Source organism: Dendropsophus ebraccatus, chromosome 1 (genome assembly GCF_027789765.1).
Source record: "Dendropsophus ebraccatus isolate aDenEbr1 chromosome 1, aDenEbr1.pat, whole genome shotgun sequence".
Lineage (NCBI taxonomy): Eukaryota > Metazoa > Chordata > Amphibia > Anura > Hylidae > Dendropsophus > Dendropsophus ebraccatus.
In genome coordinates this window covers 29,734,809-29,749,025 of record NC_091454.1, presented here as the reverse complement: position 1 = coordinate 29,749,025, position 14,217 = coordinate 29,734,809, and positions in this window count along the sequence as shown.

Sequence of the window (14,217 nt, the reverse complement as noted above, 5' to 3'; positions counted from 1 at the left end):
ACCTGGCCTACCTGCGGAATACCAAGACTTGGCTGATGTCTTCTCTGCCAGGGAGGCGGACTCTCCACCCCCTCACCGGACGTACGCTTGTCCCATAGACCTCCTTCCTGGAACTTCTCCTCCGCGAGGTCAGGTGTACTCTCTCTCCGTACCCGAGACTGAGGCCATGTCCTCCTACATCCGGGAGAACAGAAGGGCTTCATCCACAAATCCACGTCCCCTGCTGGCGCAGGATTCTTCTTTGTGCAGAAGAAGGACGGTTCTCTCCATCCATGCATAGACTACTGGGGCCTAAATAAGGTGACTGTCAAGAACCGATATCCTCTTCCGCTTATCCCCGAACTATTCGACCGTCTCCGTGGAGCCAGGATCTTCTCCAAGCTGGATCTCAGGGGAGCGTACAATTTAATCCGTATTCGTGAAGGAAACGAATGGAAGACCGCTTTTAACGCCAGAGATGGGCACTACGAATACCTGGTCATGCCTTTCGACCTATGCAATGCCCCAGCGGTCTTCCAGGAATTCATCAACGACATATTCCGTGACCTCCTCTATGTCTGCGTCATCGTCTATCTCGACGACATTCTGGTCTTCTCCCCTGACCAGCAGACTCATGTGACCTAAGTACGTCAGGTCCTATGAAGACTACGAGCCAATCATTTGTACGCCACGCTGGAGAAGTGCGTTTTCCATCAGCGCAGCCTTCCGTTTCTTGGGTATATTGTCTCCGATCAAGGTCTACAGATGGATCCAGCCAAACTCTCAGCTGTTCTCCAGTGGCCACGTCCAGTGGGACTCAGAGCTATTCAACGCCTCCTAGGATTTGCCAACTACTATCGGCAGTTCATCCCACATTTCTCTACCCTGGTCACACCCGTTGTGGCTCTCACTAAGAAGAAGGCGGATCCCAGGCATTGGCCACCTGAGGCTGAGCAAGCCTTCACTAGCCTAAAGTCTGCCTTTGCCTCTGCCCCTGCTCTAGTCCGCCCGGATGCCACCAAGCCGTTTTCACTTGAGGTCGACGCATCTTCAGCGGGCGCTGGAGCCGTCCTCTCGCGAAAGGATGCATTAGGCAAGACCAGAACCTGTGGGTTCTTCTCAAATACTTTCTCCCCTGCTGAGAGGAACTATACTATTGGCGACCGAGAACTCTTGGCGATTAAGTTGACACTGGAGGAGTGGCGTCATCTCCTAGAGGGGGCTAGGCATCCGGTAAACATCTACACGGACCACAAGAATCTTCTCTACCTCCAATCGGCCCAACGCCTCAATCCCCGGCAGGCCAGGTGGTCGCTTTTCTTTTCACGTTTCAACTTTGTTATCCATTTTCGTCCGGCTGAGAAGAACGTGAAAGCCGATGCTCTCTCCCGAGCATCTGATGTCATGGGACAAGAGGACTCTCCTCGCCACATCATACCTCCCGATCGTCTGATGCCAGTCGACACTTCGGCTCTTCAGGGAGGACCCCCCCCGGAAAGACCTATGTTCGCCCTGCGCTTCGAAGAGGGATTCTGAAGTGGGGACATTCCTCATTGGTGGCCGGGCACCCTGGAGTCCAAAAGACCGGGCAACTGATCTCCCGCCACTACTGGTGGCCCAGCCTTTTCTAAGATGTCAAGGACTTTGTGGCTTCCTGTACCATCTGTGCCAAAAACCTCCCGACTAAGGCCTGCCGGCCTATTACAGCCCTTGCCAGTTCCAAGCCGTTTCTGGTGCCACATAGGCATGGACTTTGTCACAGACTTGCCTCCATCTGCGGGAAACACAGTCATTTGGGTGGTCACTGACCGCTTCTCCAAGATTTCTCATTTTGTGGCTCTTCCTGGACTTCCATCTGCTCCCCGTCTAGCCCAGTTGTTCTTTCAACACATCTTCCGCTTACATGGTCTTCCCCTTCACATCGTGTCCGACAGGGGCTCACAATTTGTCTCAAAGTTTTGGCGTGCCCTCTGCTCACAGCTCCAAGTGAAGTTGGACTTCTCGTCTGCCTATCACCCCCAGACCAAAGGGCAAGTGGAGAGGGTCAACTAGATCCTGGGCAACTATCTACGTCATTTTATCTATCAACTGGTCCAGCCTACTTCCTTGGGCAGAGTTTTCCTACAACCATCTGGACTCGAGTTCCACAGGAAAGTCACCCTTCTATGTGGTCTATGGGCGTCACCCTCGTCCTCCTCTGCCTTTCTCTCCATCCTCCGAGGTCCCAGCCGTGGAGGAATTGTTGTCTGACCTGCAGTCGATCTGGGAACAGACTCGACAATCTTTGTTTCAGGCATCTGACCGCATGAAGGACCAGGCGGATAAGAAAAGGAGACCTGCCACAAACTTTCTCCCAGGTGACAAAGTCTGGCTCTCGACCAAATATGTCCGACTGAAGATTCCCAGCTACAAGTTGGGTCCTCGATTCCTCGGTCCTTTCTCGGTGCTAAAACGCATCAACCCAGTCACCTACAAACTCTTTCTACCCCCTACTATGCGGATCCCGAACGCCTTCCACGTTTCCCTCTTAAAGCCAGTGGTCCTCAACCGATTCTCCAATAAATCTTCGTTCTCTGCTCCACAAGCCGTCTCGGACGACGTTTACATTGTTAAAGACATTCTGGCCATGAAAACTGTCAGAGGAAGATGTTTCTTCCTAGTGGACTGGAGAGGTTTTGGTCCTGAGGAGAGATCCTGGGAACCCGAGTCTAATATCCTGGATCGGGACCTTCTCAAGGGATTCTTGCAGGCTAGAAAGAGGGGGAGGCCAAAGGGGGGGGGGTACTGTCAGGGCGCTGCTGCCACTTCGGCCCCTGGGGGCGCCTCACCTCGCCCCTGTCCGTCGCTGTGCCGGCGAGCGCGTCCCCGCCTCCTAGGGCGTGCGCGCCGGCTTGTCTTAGAGTTAAAGGGGCAGTCCGCCCCTAATTGGTTGCTGCTCACACACTCTCCTATAAATCCCAGCCCTGCCCCACTACAGGTGTTGGAGCCTCTACATGCTTCCCATAGCGTTTGGCCCAGCTCCCTGTTGTTCCTGACCTCAGTCCTTGTTCCTTGTTCCTGTCTGCTGTTCCCGGTCCCTAGTCCCTGTCCGCTGCCTTCCTGCGATTACGCCTACAGACCTCTGCCTGCACTATCTCCTGCCTACTGCTCCTGCCACGCCTCGCCTGCCATCACTAGCAACCAAGCCAGGGGTAGCGACCTGGGGGTCGCCTGCCGCAGCAAGTCCATCCCGCCTTGCGGCGGGCTCTGGTGAAAACCAGCGGCCCCTTAGACTCCGCTCCCTGGTGAGGTTAGTGCCATCGCTAGTGATGGTTCAGTGGATCCACGACTCCCTCCACTTTCTGACTATGGGTTCTATTACACGGAGCGATTTTAACAATTAAATACTAACAATAAATGATTGCAACTGAGATTTTTTTATCGTTAACCTGAAATCGTTCACCATATGACACAGAATGATGGTAGTTTGTTACGATCGTTATTACGGTCGTTATTGCGATCTTTATTATGATCGTTTACTCCATCTGATCCCAGCAAAACAATGAACAATGTGTAATTACACTGAACAATTAGTGAACAAATGCGGAACTTAAACGAACAAATGTGGAATTACAGTAAACGATTACCGAACAATTAACTTTAATTTTAGGTTCAGATGTAAATCAACAGTCAACGACATACGAACGATTTTTCAATCGTTGCCTGCAACTACACAGAACGATTACCTTTTAAATTCTAACAATATAACGTCCCATGTGATAGGGCCCTAAGAGAAGAGTGACAGCCCGCTCAGCCAATCACTGGCCGTGGGGTTCTGATACTGCTATACAGTGGTTACAAAGCAATCCTTATCTAAAACCTAGACCCTGGACTATATCTTAGTATTCTGTAGTCACCAACTGGCTTTTTTGCATGTTGTATTCTTCATGTACTATGCCCTGTGCTTTGATTTTGTAATGTTAGAAGGGGAGAAAAGGAACCTCTTAACCCCTTAGGGACCAAGCCTATTTGAGCCTTAATGACCAGGCTCATTTTTCAAAATCTGACCTGTCTCACTTTATGCGCTTATAGCTCGGTGATGCTTTAACATATGCTAGCAATTCTGAGATTGTTTTTTTGTAACATATGGTACTTTATACTAGTGGAAAAATTTGGTCACTATCTTTTGTGTTTTTTGTGAAAAACTTAAAAATATCATGAAAAATTTGAAAAATTGTCACTTTATAAACTTTGAAATTCTCTGCTTCTAAAAAAAGAAAGTTGTATCACATAAATTAGTTACAAGGTCACATTACCAATATGTTCTCTTTATTCTGGCATAATTTTGTAAACATATTTTACTTTTCTTGGGTGTTACGGGGCTTAGAAATGTATCAGCAAATTACAAATTTTTCATGAAATTTCCCAAACTTATTTTTTTAGGGACCAGTTTTTTTTTAAGTTTGTTTAGGAGGCTTGTATACTTGAAACCCCCATAAGTGACTCCATTTTGGAAACTACACACCCTAAGGAATTAATCTAGGGGTATAATGAGCATTTTAACCCTACAGGGGCTGGAGGAAAGTATTCACAATTAGGTCGGAAAAAATCGAAAATATAAATTTTCAAATAATATGTTCGTTCAGATTAAAGTATCTAATTTTCACAAGCAACAGGAGAGAAAAAGCACCCCAAAATTTGTAAGGCAGGTTCTCCTGAGTACAATGGTACCTCCTATGAGGGCGTAAACCACTGTATGGGAACACAGCCGGGCTAAGATTGGATGGAGCGCCAATTAGCATTTTCAGTGCAGATTTGCGAAGTGACACCCCCCAAAAAGTCAGACCATTTTGGAAAGTACACCCCTCAAAGAATACGTCTTGGTGTGCGGTGAGCATTTTGACCCCACAGGTATTAGAGGAAAGTATTCAAAATTAGACAGTAAAAATGAAAAAACAGAATTTTTCCAATAATATGTATGTTTAGTTTGAAATTTCTCAATTTCACAAGGAACAGGAGAGAAAAGGCACCCCAAAAAATGTAACGCAGGTTCTTTCGAGTAGAAAGGTATCCCATATGTGGGCATAAACCACTGTATGGGCACACAGCAGGCCTCAGAAGGAAGGGAGCGAAAATTAGCTTTTTGAGTGCAGATTTTGCTGTAGAAGTTTCTGAGCGCTAGGTGCATTTGCAGAGCCCCTGTAGTGTCAGCAGAGTGAAGCCCCCCCCCCCCCCATAATTCACCACATTTTGGAAAGTACATCCCTCAAAGTATACATGTTGGTGTGCGGTGAGCATTTTGACCCCACAGATATTAGAGGAAAGTATTCAAAATGAAAAACTAGAATTTTTCCAATAATATGTTTGTTTAGTTTGAAATTTCCCAACTTCACAAGGAAAGGGAGAGAAAGCACACCCCAAAATCTGTAACTCAGGTTCTCCTGAGTACAACGGTACCCCATATGTGAGCATAAACCATTTTATGGGCACACAGCGGGGCTCAGAATGGAAGGAGCGCCAATTAGCATTTGCAGTGCAGATTTTTCTGAAGAAGTTTCCGAGCACCAGGTGCGTTTGCAGAGCCCCTGTAGTCTCCGCAAAACCCCCCAAAAGCCACCCCATTTTGGAAAGGGCACCCCTCAAAAAAGTCATCTTGGGGTGCAGTGAACATTTTGACACAACAGGTATTAGAGGAAAGGATTCAAAATTAGAAAGTAAAAATGAAAAAAATGAAATTTTTTTCAATAATATGTTTGTTTAGTTTGAAATTTCTCAATTTCACGAAAAACAGGAGTGAAAATGCACTGCAAAATTTGTAAAGCAGGTTCTCTTGAGTACAACGGTACCTCATATGTGGGCATAAACTACTGTATGGGCACACAGCAGGGCTCAGAAGGAAAGCAGCGTCATTTTGCTGGTGCAAAACCGCGGCTAGTATCGGTTATTAGAATAGCGCAGTTGCTAATTATTTTTTTTTTAAATGAGATTACAGGTAATCTGGGGTGATGAAGGGCAACCTGGCATTGTTTACTTGCTATCTGGGGTGGTAACGGACAATCTGGGGGCGTTTACTGCCTATATGGGGTGGTAATGGACAATCTGGGGGTGTTTACTGGCTATCTGGGGTGGTGATGGTCAATCTGGGGGAGGAGTGACAGGAAATCTGGGGTGGTTACGGGCAATCTGGGGTGGTTACGGGCAATCTGGGGTGGTTATGGGTAATCTGAGCGGTTACAGGTAAACTGGAGTGGTTATGAATAATCTGGGGTGGTTACAGGTAATCTGGGGTGGTTACAGGTAATGCGGAGTGGTTACAGGTAATCTGGGGTGGTTACAGGTAATTCGGGGTGGTAACAAGTAATCTGGGATGGTTATAGGTAATGCGAGGTGGTTACAGGTAATCCGGCGCACTTGACTTTTTATACCGTCACCAATGATTTTTGGTGACAGGGGACAAAAAGTGCCGGCAGCATTTGGAACAAGTGATCAGTGGTATATAGTATATACCGCTGATCACTTGTACCAGGACCACATCGGCTAGTCTCTGATCATTGCCCCATGCTCTCAACTCTCAATGAGAGTTTGATCTTTTTTTAAGGGTACAAACACATTTGTTGTATCCGCAGCGAGTTTCTGGCTGCGTATTCACAGCGAGACTCGCTGAGGATCCCGGCCCTATGTACTCAATGGCAGACAAACTCGCAGCAGGGATGTACATCCCTGCTGCAAGTTTGTCCGCAGCTCGCCCCATTAACTCCCCGGCCGCCGGAGACTATATGTCACCTGATCCCGGCTACGGGGCTCCCGACGTCATCACGGCCCGTTCAGCCAATGAGTGCTGCGGTGGGACAGCGCACTAATTGGTCGAGCGGGATGTGCCGGAAATCAGCGAAGGACCAGGTGATGTATAGTCGGGACCAGGTTATGTATAGTTCCCTGGCGGCCGGGGGGTTAACGGGTCGGCCTTTGGACAAACTCGCAGCAGGGATGTACATCCCTGCTGCGAGTTTGTCTGCCATTGAGTACGCAGGGCCGGGATCCTCAGCAAGCCTCGCTGCGAATACGCAGCCAGAAACTCGCTGCGGATACGGCAAGTGTGTTTGTACCCTAAGGAATTAATCGCTGTGAACACTAAGGTTATTCCGGGGGGGGGGGGACAGAGGGGAAATGTATTCCTCTCCTCTCACTGTGGATTAATGGTAAGAGGACATGAAAGCATGCAGTGCCGTTACCGGTGGCCGCCGTTATACTGGTAATAACGGTGATCGTCGGTGAGGGGACTGGCCGGGACTGAGCCCACACTCTGCCCCAACTTCTCAGTGACCTCGAGTAGCTGAGAGGAGAGGGCTGCGGGCCTTACCGGCGCTGCTGCACAATTCTGCACAATCGCCATAAAGAGCTAATGGCAGCAGTATAGAGCCCATTAGTGATCGCCGTAAAAATTCATATCTGCGGTCCCTAATAACATAATACATGTTTTCTCTGGGTTACTACGGTTACGGCGATACCACATTTGTATAAGTTTTTTTAACTATTACCACTTTGGCGCAATAGAAAATATCTTCCTAGCCAAAACCCACAAAAACTGTTGCCACATTGCAAGATCCATAGCGTTCGTATCTTTTGCGCGACAGAGCTGGACCTCCGATCACGTATGTGGACCTGCGGCGCCGTCCGGTACACACCGGAACCCGTTAGATGCCCCTGTCATGCTTTGACAGCGGCATTTAACGGGTTAAACTGCCCGGATCGGAGAATCCTCCGCTCCGGGCAGTTACAGGAGGGGGTCAGCTGTCATACTGACAGCTGATCACCCGCACTGCCGCCGCACCCGGGCGGCAATTCATTCCGATGCGTACGCCGTTAAAAGGCGTACACATCGGAATAAAGCCCATTAGTGGCCGCCGTGAAAAGGCAGCACAACGGTCACTAAGGGGTTAAAATTCAGCTATATTTACTGTGTAAGGTTAAACCAAATCTGGGACATTATGCGGTGCTGTCTCAGTCAGTGATTGGCTGAGCGGGCTGTCACTCTTCTCTCGGGAGTAAAAGCCTGCTCAGCCAATCACTGACTGACTGAGATAGGGTGGTGCTTCAGCCAATGATTGGCTGAGTGGGCTATCACTCTTGTTTTGGCAGGGACAGTCCACCTAGCCAATTACTGACGCTGCGCTAATGTTCAGTCTGTTCACTTTAGTGCAGGGTAAGTGCTGAACATCAGAAGACACAGGAGCAGGACCTGCACAGACTGGAAAGTCCTCAACCTCATAGTGTGAAGAACATCCTGACAGAGAGGAAGAGGGAGAAGACTGAGCTGTAAGTGCTGCGTGTCAGTGTCAGAGTGTATCATTGTCATTATGTCAGTGTCTGTGTCATTCAGTGCCAGTCAGTCAGTGTGTCAGTGTCAGTGTCAGTCAGTCAGTGTCTATGTTAATAATGTGTGTTTGTGTATGTTTGTGGTATCTCATGTGATTGTGCACAGTGTGCAGATAATGGGTGCCTAGTAGATAGATGAGGGGCCCTCTGAGGCTCTGTCGCCCAAGGGCCCACAAAAACCTGGAGCCGGCTCTAATCATGAACTTTACTTGCAACTTTCAGGAATGGCCATGAGTATCTGTTGGCCCTGGCATGAGCAAAGAAGATAGTCTGTGCTATAGGTGGCTTGAAGGAGAACAATGGAGAAAAGATTGGTTTTACACTAACTGATGTCAGAAAGTTCAGTACTTATCAGCTGCTGTTTGCCATGCAGGAAATAGTGTATTCTTTCTAGTCTGACACATTGTTCTCTGCCACCACCTCTGTCTGTGTCCGGAACTGTACAGATGTTTTTATGGTGACTTGCTACCACTACCATTTTTTTTAATAGAAGTATTTTTACGAATCTATATAACCTTCTGGCACCAGCTGATTTAAAATAAAATAAAAATATATTTATATTCTAAGTACCCCTTTAATGTTCTGGCAGCATGTGACATGGCAGGCTTTTTCCTGTCAATCATGCCTAGTGAGAAGTGATCACAGGAAAACAGCCATGACCATTAACAGCCTCAACTGTGCTCCATTGCCTACATTAGGATAATTTGCATAGTGCTTGCACTGGAGTAAAAAATATACCTTCATAATGCAAGCACCTAGTACTATAATGAAGGCAAGGGACTGCTGTTACTGCATGCATGTAGTCTTTCTAATGGTTTCTTCTGTCTAAAAGGCCTGACAGGTTCCCTTTAAATTATACTCATATATTGATCAGCCCACATGTTTATATATAACAAAAAAACAAAAAAACATTTTACATAAGGAAGGAAAAAACTCTGGTTACTATTAACTTGGTATGAATTCCATCTAATGAGATTTTTTTCCCCTTGTTTTTCTTATATAATTTTCCGTTCCTAGAGCTACGGAGATTATTGATAATAAAGCTTGTTATAAACCCTATCAGCCGCATTGTCTGTATATCTACAGGAGGGTAAAGAGAAAGCAGTCTCGGCTTCTATGTTTGTCATTGCCTGCTCGAAAGGATATCATAAAAGTATACCTAGCATATACATTTCCATCTGCTAGGGGCGATTAATCACCAAAATGGGAGAGGCCGGTATCTGTTATCATGTAACTCTGCAGCTATACAGCCGCACTCATGTATTTTTATTTTTATTTTTTCTCACTCCACTATATAAATCTTGGACTCTAAAAATACATAGAGAGGTAACAATCTCTATAAAGAGTCCTCTATATATTTTTACGGAGCTTTTATAGGGAAGTAAACCCTTCATAAACAGACTCCGCCGGAACCGCCAATGACTCCCATTTGATTAGAGCCTCGGAAATTAAGACTAATAAATAAAATGTTGTTTTGCACAATTACCTAGAATACTGTGAAACTTTATTAATGCTCTTTGCAAGCATGTAATTATGTATCTGTCATTCAGCGATAACAAGCCATCGCAGTTGACTCCGTGCCCTAAAATGTGCCTCTGTCACTTCAAGATTCTGCCTGCCTGCATACAATGGGGCTTAATGGCTATCTATTACCATATTTTGTACTGTTATTTACGGAAAAACAAAATCATAAGTATAATAAGGGACAAAGGCTGTCATATTTCACGTTCTGTTCAGAACTAAGTGGTTGGAGATTTTGCAAACAGAGTCGATATGGGACTTGTGTTACAGTAGGTGAGGGACCCCATAGCTACTGAGCATTAAAGGGGTTATCCAGGGAAAATCTTTTTCTTTCAAATCAATTGGTTTCAGAGAGTTTTATAGATTTGTAATTTACTTCTATTTAAAAATCTCAAGTCTTCCCATACTTATTAGCGGCTGTATGTCCTGCAGGAAGTTGTGTATTCTTTCCAGTCTGACCCAGTGCTTTCTGCTGCCACCTCTGTCCATGTCAGGAACTGTCCAGAGCAGGAGAGGTTTTCGATTGGGATTTGCTGCTGCTCTAGACAGTTCCTAACATGGACAGAGGTGGCAGCAGAGAACACTGTGTCAGCACTGGAAGGAATACACCACTGACAGCAGAACTGACAGCAGCTGATAAGTATGGAAAATCAAATATGAAAAAAAAAAACACTGCAGAGACACCATCACGTCTTGACGTCAGTGAGCTAGTCAGGCCCTTCTCCGGGAAGGAACAACCAAGCCAAGAAATGTCTCCAACCAAGCAAGGTATCCATCCACAGACAGCTGTTTCAGGGTATTTGCCCCTCATCAGTGTGGAGTAGGATTCTGGCTAGTGAGAACAATGCCTAGTAAGTGCATGTAAAAGGATGCTGGTTGACCTAAGGCAGATCAACCAAAACACTGCAGAGATGCCATCACGTGTCTTGATGTCAGTTTATTCTAGGACATTGTCCCCTGGGAAATACACTGACGTCCTAGAATACACTGACGTCGAGACACGTGATGGTGTCTCTGCGGTGTTTTGGTTGATCTCCCTAAGGTCAACCAGCATCCTTTTAATAAGTATGGAAAGTCTTGAGATTTTTAAATATAAGTAATTTACAAATCTATATAATGTTCTGAAAGTTTAAAAGAAAGAAATAAAATGGCTGGAGAACCCCTTGGTTATATTCCTTCAGTAGCTTTTCTAAGAACTAAAAAATAGAGGAAACAGTGTTGATGTGCAGCATGCTTAGAGCTTTGTGAGACTTATAGGGAAAAAAAACTGTAAATATGTTTCGGATTCCGTGGGGGAGACCGTGTTCACGTAACACACTTTATGGTATAACTGATGTAATCTTTATTCTATACATCAGTCTAAATAAAATGATAGACATGTTCACATAGCTTTTCTAATGTTTTACTATTTTTTTTAACAGTAAAACTTTTTTATGATTAAAATGTTCCTATTGTTACTCTTATAACCCTGTCATTTTTTTAACCTACAGGGCTGTTTGGGGCATAATTTTTTGCACCCTATGGGAACTATTACCTGCAATCACTGGACTGCATATACTGTTCAATGTGATGCCATTGCATAGCATTGATCAGTATTTTCGGCGCTCTTCTCATAGAGTCTGCAAGACCTAAAGTGAATGTACTAACAGGTACATCGCTTTAAGACCTTGAAAGAGGATGTACTGTCAGGTACACTCTCTTTAATCCAACAAGAAAGACAAAAAGTGATGGCACTGCCTGGCTCTTCACTAGATGGCACTCAGGCTGGTTCCGGTATGTGTTGGTGCTCAATCCGAAATAAACATGCTGTATGAACAATGAATAAAGGATGAAAGGAGGCACTCACCAGCAGTGTATTCAGACCATCCGGCTTTTATTGCTGTGCGCAGGGGGAGCGGGGGAGACAAGGTGGGTGACCGCAGTTTCGCGGCTTAGTGCCGCTTTGACGAACCCGAGGGAGGGGCAGGGGTTTCCTCCCATCGGGGGTGGGCCGGCCCGCCTCCAGTGCTTCACTCATGTCCCGGTAACCATGAATAAATTGGCGCCGTACAGGGAAACCGGCCCACGCTTCAAAAAAAGAGGCGCGGCTCCGGCTTCCCCGTGCCGAAACCGTCCGATTCATGTGTACCTGATGGTACATCCTCTTTGAATCAATCAACTGGCGTTGGCGCGGGGATGCCGGTACCGCAGTTCTTTCTTTGAACCACTGCCTGGTTCCCACAGACAGCGCCGGTCTATTCTCGGTCACTGGCTTGGCCTAAAGCACTGGAGCTTGGCCGCCGGCCCTCAGTGTGATGAAACCTCTCCCCTCTGTGACGCTGCTTCATTAATTCTAATGGAGCCACTTTACAGAGGGGAGGGCAAAACGTGTGGGTGCTAGCACCGGTCTGTTGATGTAAAGATCTTAAAGTGATGTACCCGATGGTACATTCGCATTAAGGAGCATTCCAGATTTTACTTAACCACGCTTTCTTAGGGTCCTCCTGCAGGGTCTTCAGGTCCCCTGCTGAATGATACCACCCCTACTTTCAAGACAGACTTGTCTCAGCAGTGACAGACCACCAGTTACGGAATCATCATGCCATGTACCCTTTAAAACTAAAGCCCCTATTACATGGGCAATCTCCAGAAGCAAGTAAGTGCCAACCTGTCAGCTCCTCATTCTCTGCTTGCTGCCAGCGCTATAACACACGCTGAATGCCCTCTATAAAGGGTCACTGGGCATGTCCAGAAGCCTTCCTCATTTATCTTAATGGGACTGATTCTGCCTGTTTTATCCCATGGTCCAGGGGTTTGCTGTAAAACATATCTCTTAATGCTGTTAAAATAGCTCAGCATCTATATTAACATAAAAAAAAAAAAATTACAACCCGAAACCTAGGATACGATTTACAAAGAAATCACCTGGCTATGATTAGTTAAAAAAATAAATAAATCTTCCCTTAAAGTAACATTTGTATAGATACTGTACCTTCCTGCATCAGTTCGCTTGTCACTAACTGGTATTTTCATTATTGGAATATGTTTTTGTTCCTTTATTGATGGAATGTTTTTCAGAACTTATCCAATAGATAGGATGATAAATAAATGCTGGTACTTGTTAAGAAACAACATTGAAGAATTTACCGAACACATAAGTCACAGGAACTCTACAATGGAGGTGACATATACTATTCAGCAAGTATTTTTAACCACACAATCTCCTTTTCATCCCACCAACACTTTTATTCACAATCATCTGACAATATGCGACTTTTTGTGTCAGTCATCTTATGTCTGTTTATTCGCTTTCTTATTCTTTAAGGATGTGCTGAACATTTTCGAGATAAGTAGTTGACCTACACTACGAGAGGCCTCTTTTGTCTTCTTTACTATTCTTACTTTCACTGGAGAACAGCATTAAGTGTATTTGTCCTTTTTAGTTTTAATTTTTTTACATATTTATCTACTATATTATTATATCATATAATAATCTGCTTTGTAATATATATTTCTTTGAATGGATTAAAATCCATAATATTGTGAACATAGTGAATCCTGCAGCAGGATAGATCTCCTGTCAACTGACTTATCATGTATCAGCGGATTATATCTATCTAACCTTCAGCTAGATGCCCTTTAACCTCTTAACGACGCACCTTATACGTTGTGATTGCTATATATTGCAGCGTTTAAGGTACTCATGCCGCAATACTCAGGCCATCCTTGCATAGACTCTGCTCCCAGACAGGCTCTATGCATAGATCGCAGATAACACTGATCTATGCTATGCTATAGCATAACACAGATCAATACATGCAATCTAATGATTGTATGTTTTACTGTAAAATAAAAGTGTAAAAAAAAAAATGTAATAAAAAAAAGAAAGTTATTAAAAGTATTAAAAAAACTATTTGTCCAATCTATTAAAATATGCACAAGCCAAAAAGACAGAAATGGCTGCACATCGCACCCATGACTGACACGAAAGCTTATTCAGCTACATTTAAAACCAACATCAGAAGTTAGTATATAATTTGGCCAAACCATATTGCCTCATATACCACGTGCAGGTCTTCTGATACACATGAGTCCCTAACCAAAAAACATCACTGTGCCGGTCAGCGACCACAATCCCCGCAAAACTTGCGCAAGCAGAGAAAGGGGGCCACGGAATGGCCCTGCAACCCCATTGTCACAGGACCAGACCCTAAAGGCCCCCCCCGGACCCCGCAGGCGCCACCGGCGGAAAAAGTGGACGCCAAGCAACACAAGTGTGAAGAAGCTACTACCTCTCTCTCCATTCCTCTGCAGGTAGAATGGGAGGTGCTTCCTGCTAATTTGGATCACATGGGTCTTACAAAGCACGAGTGCTAGCCACAA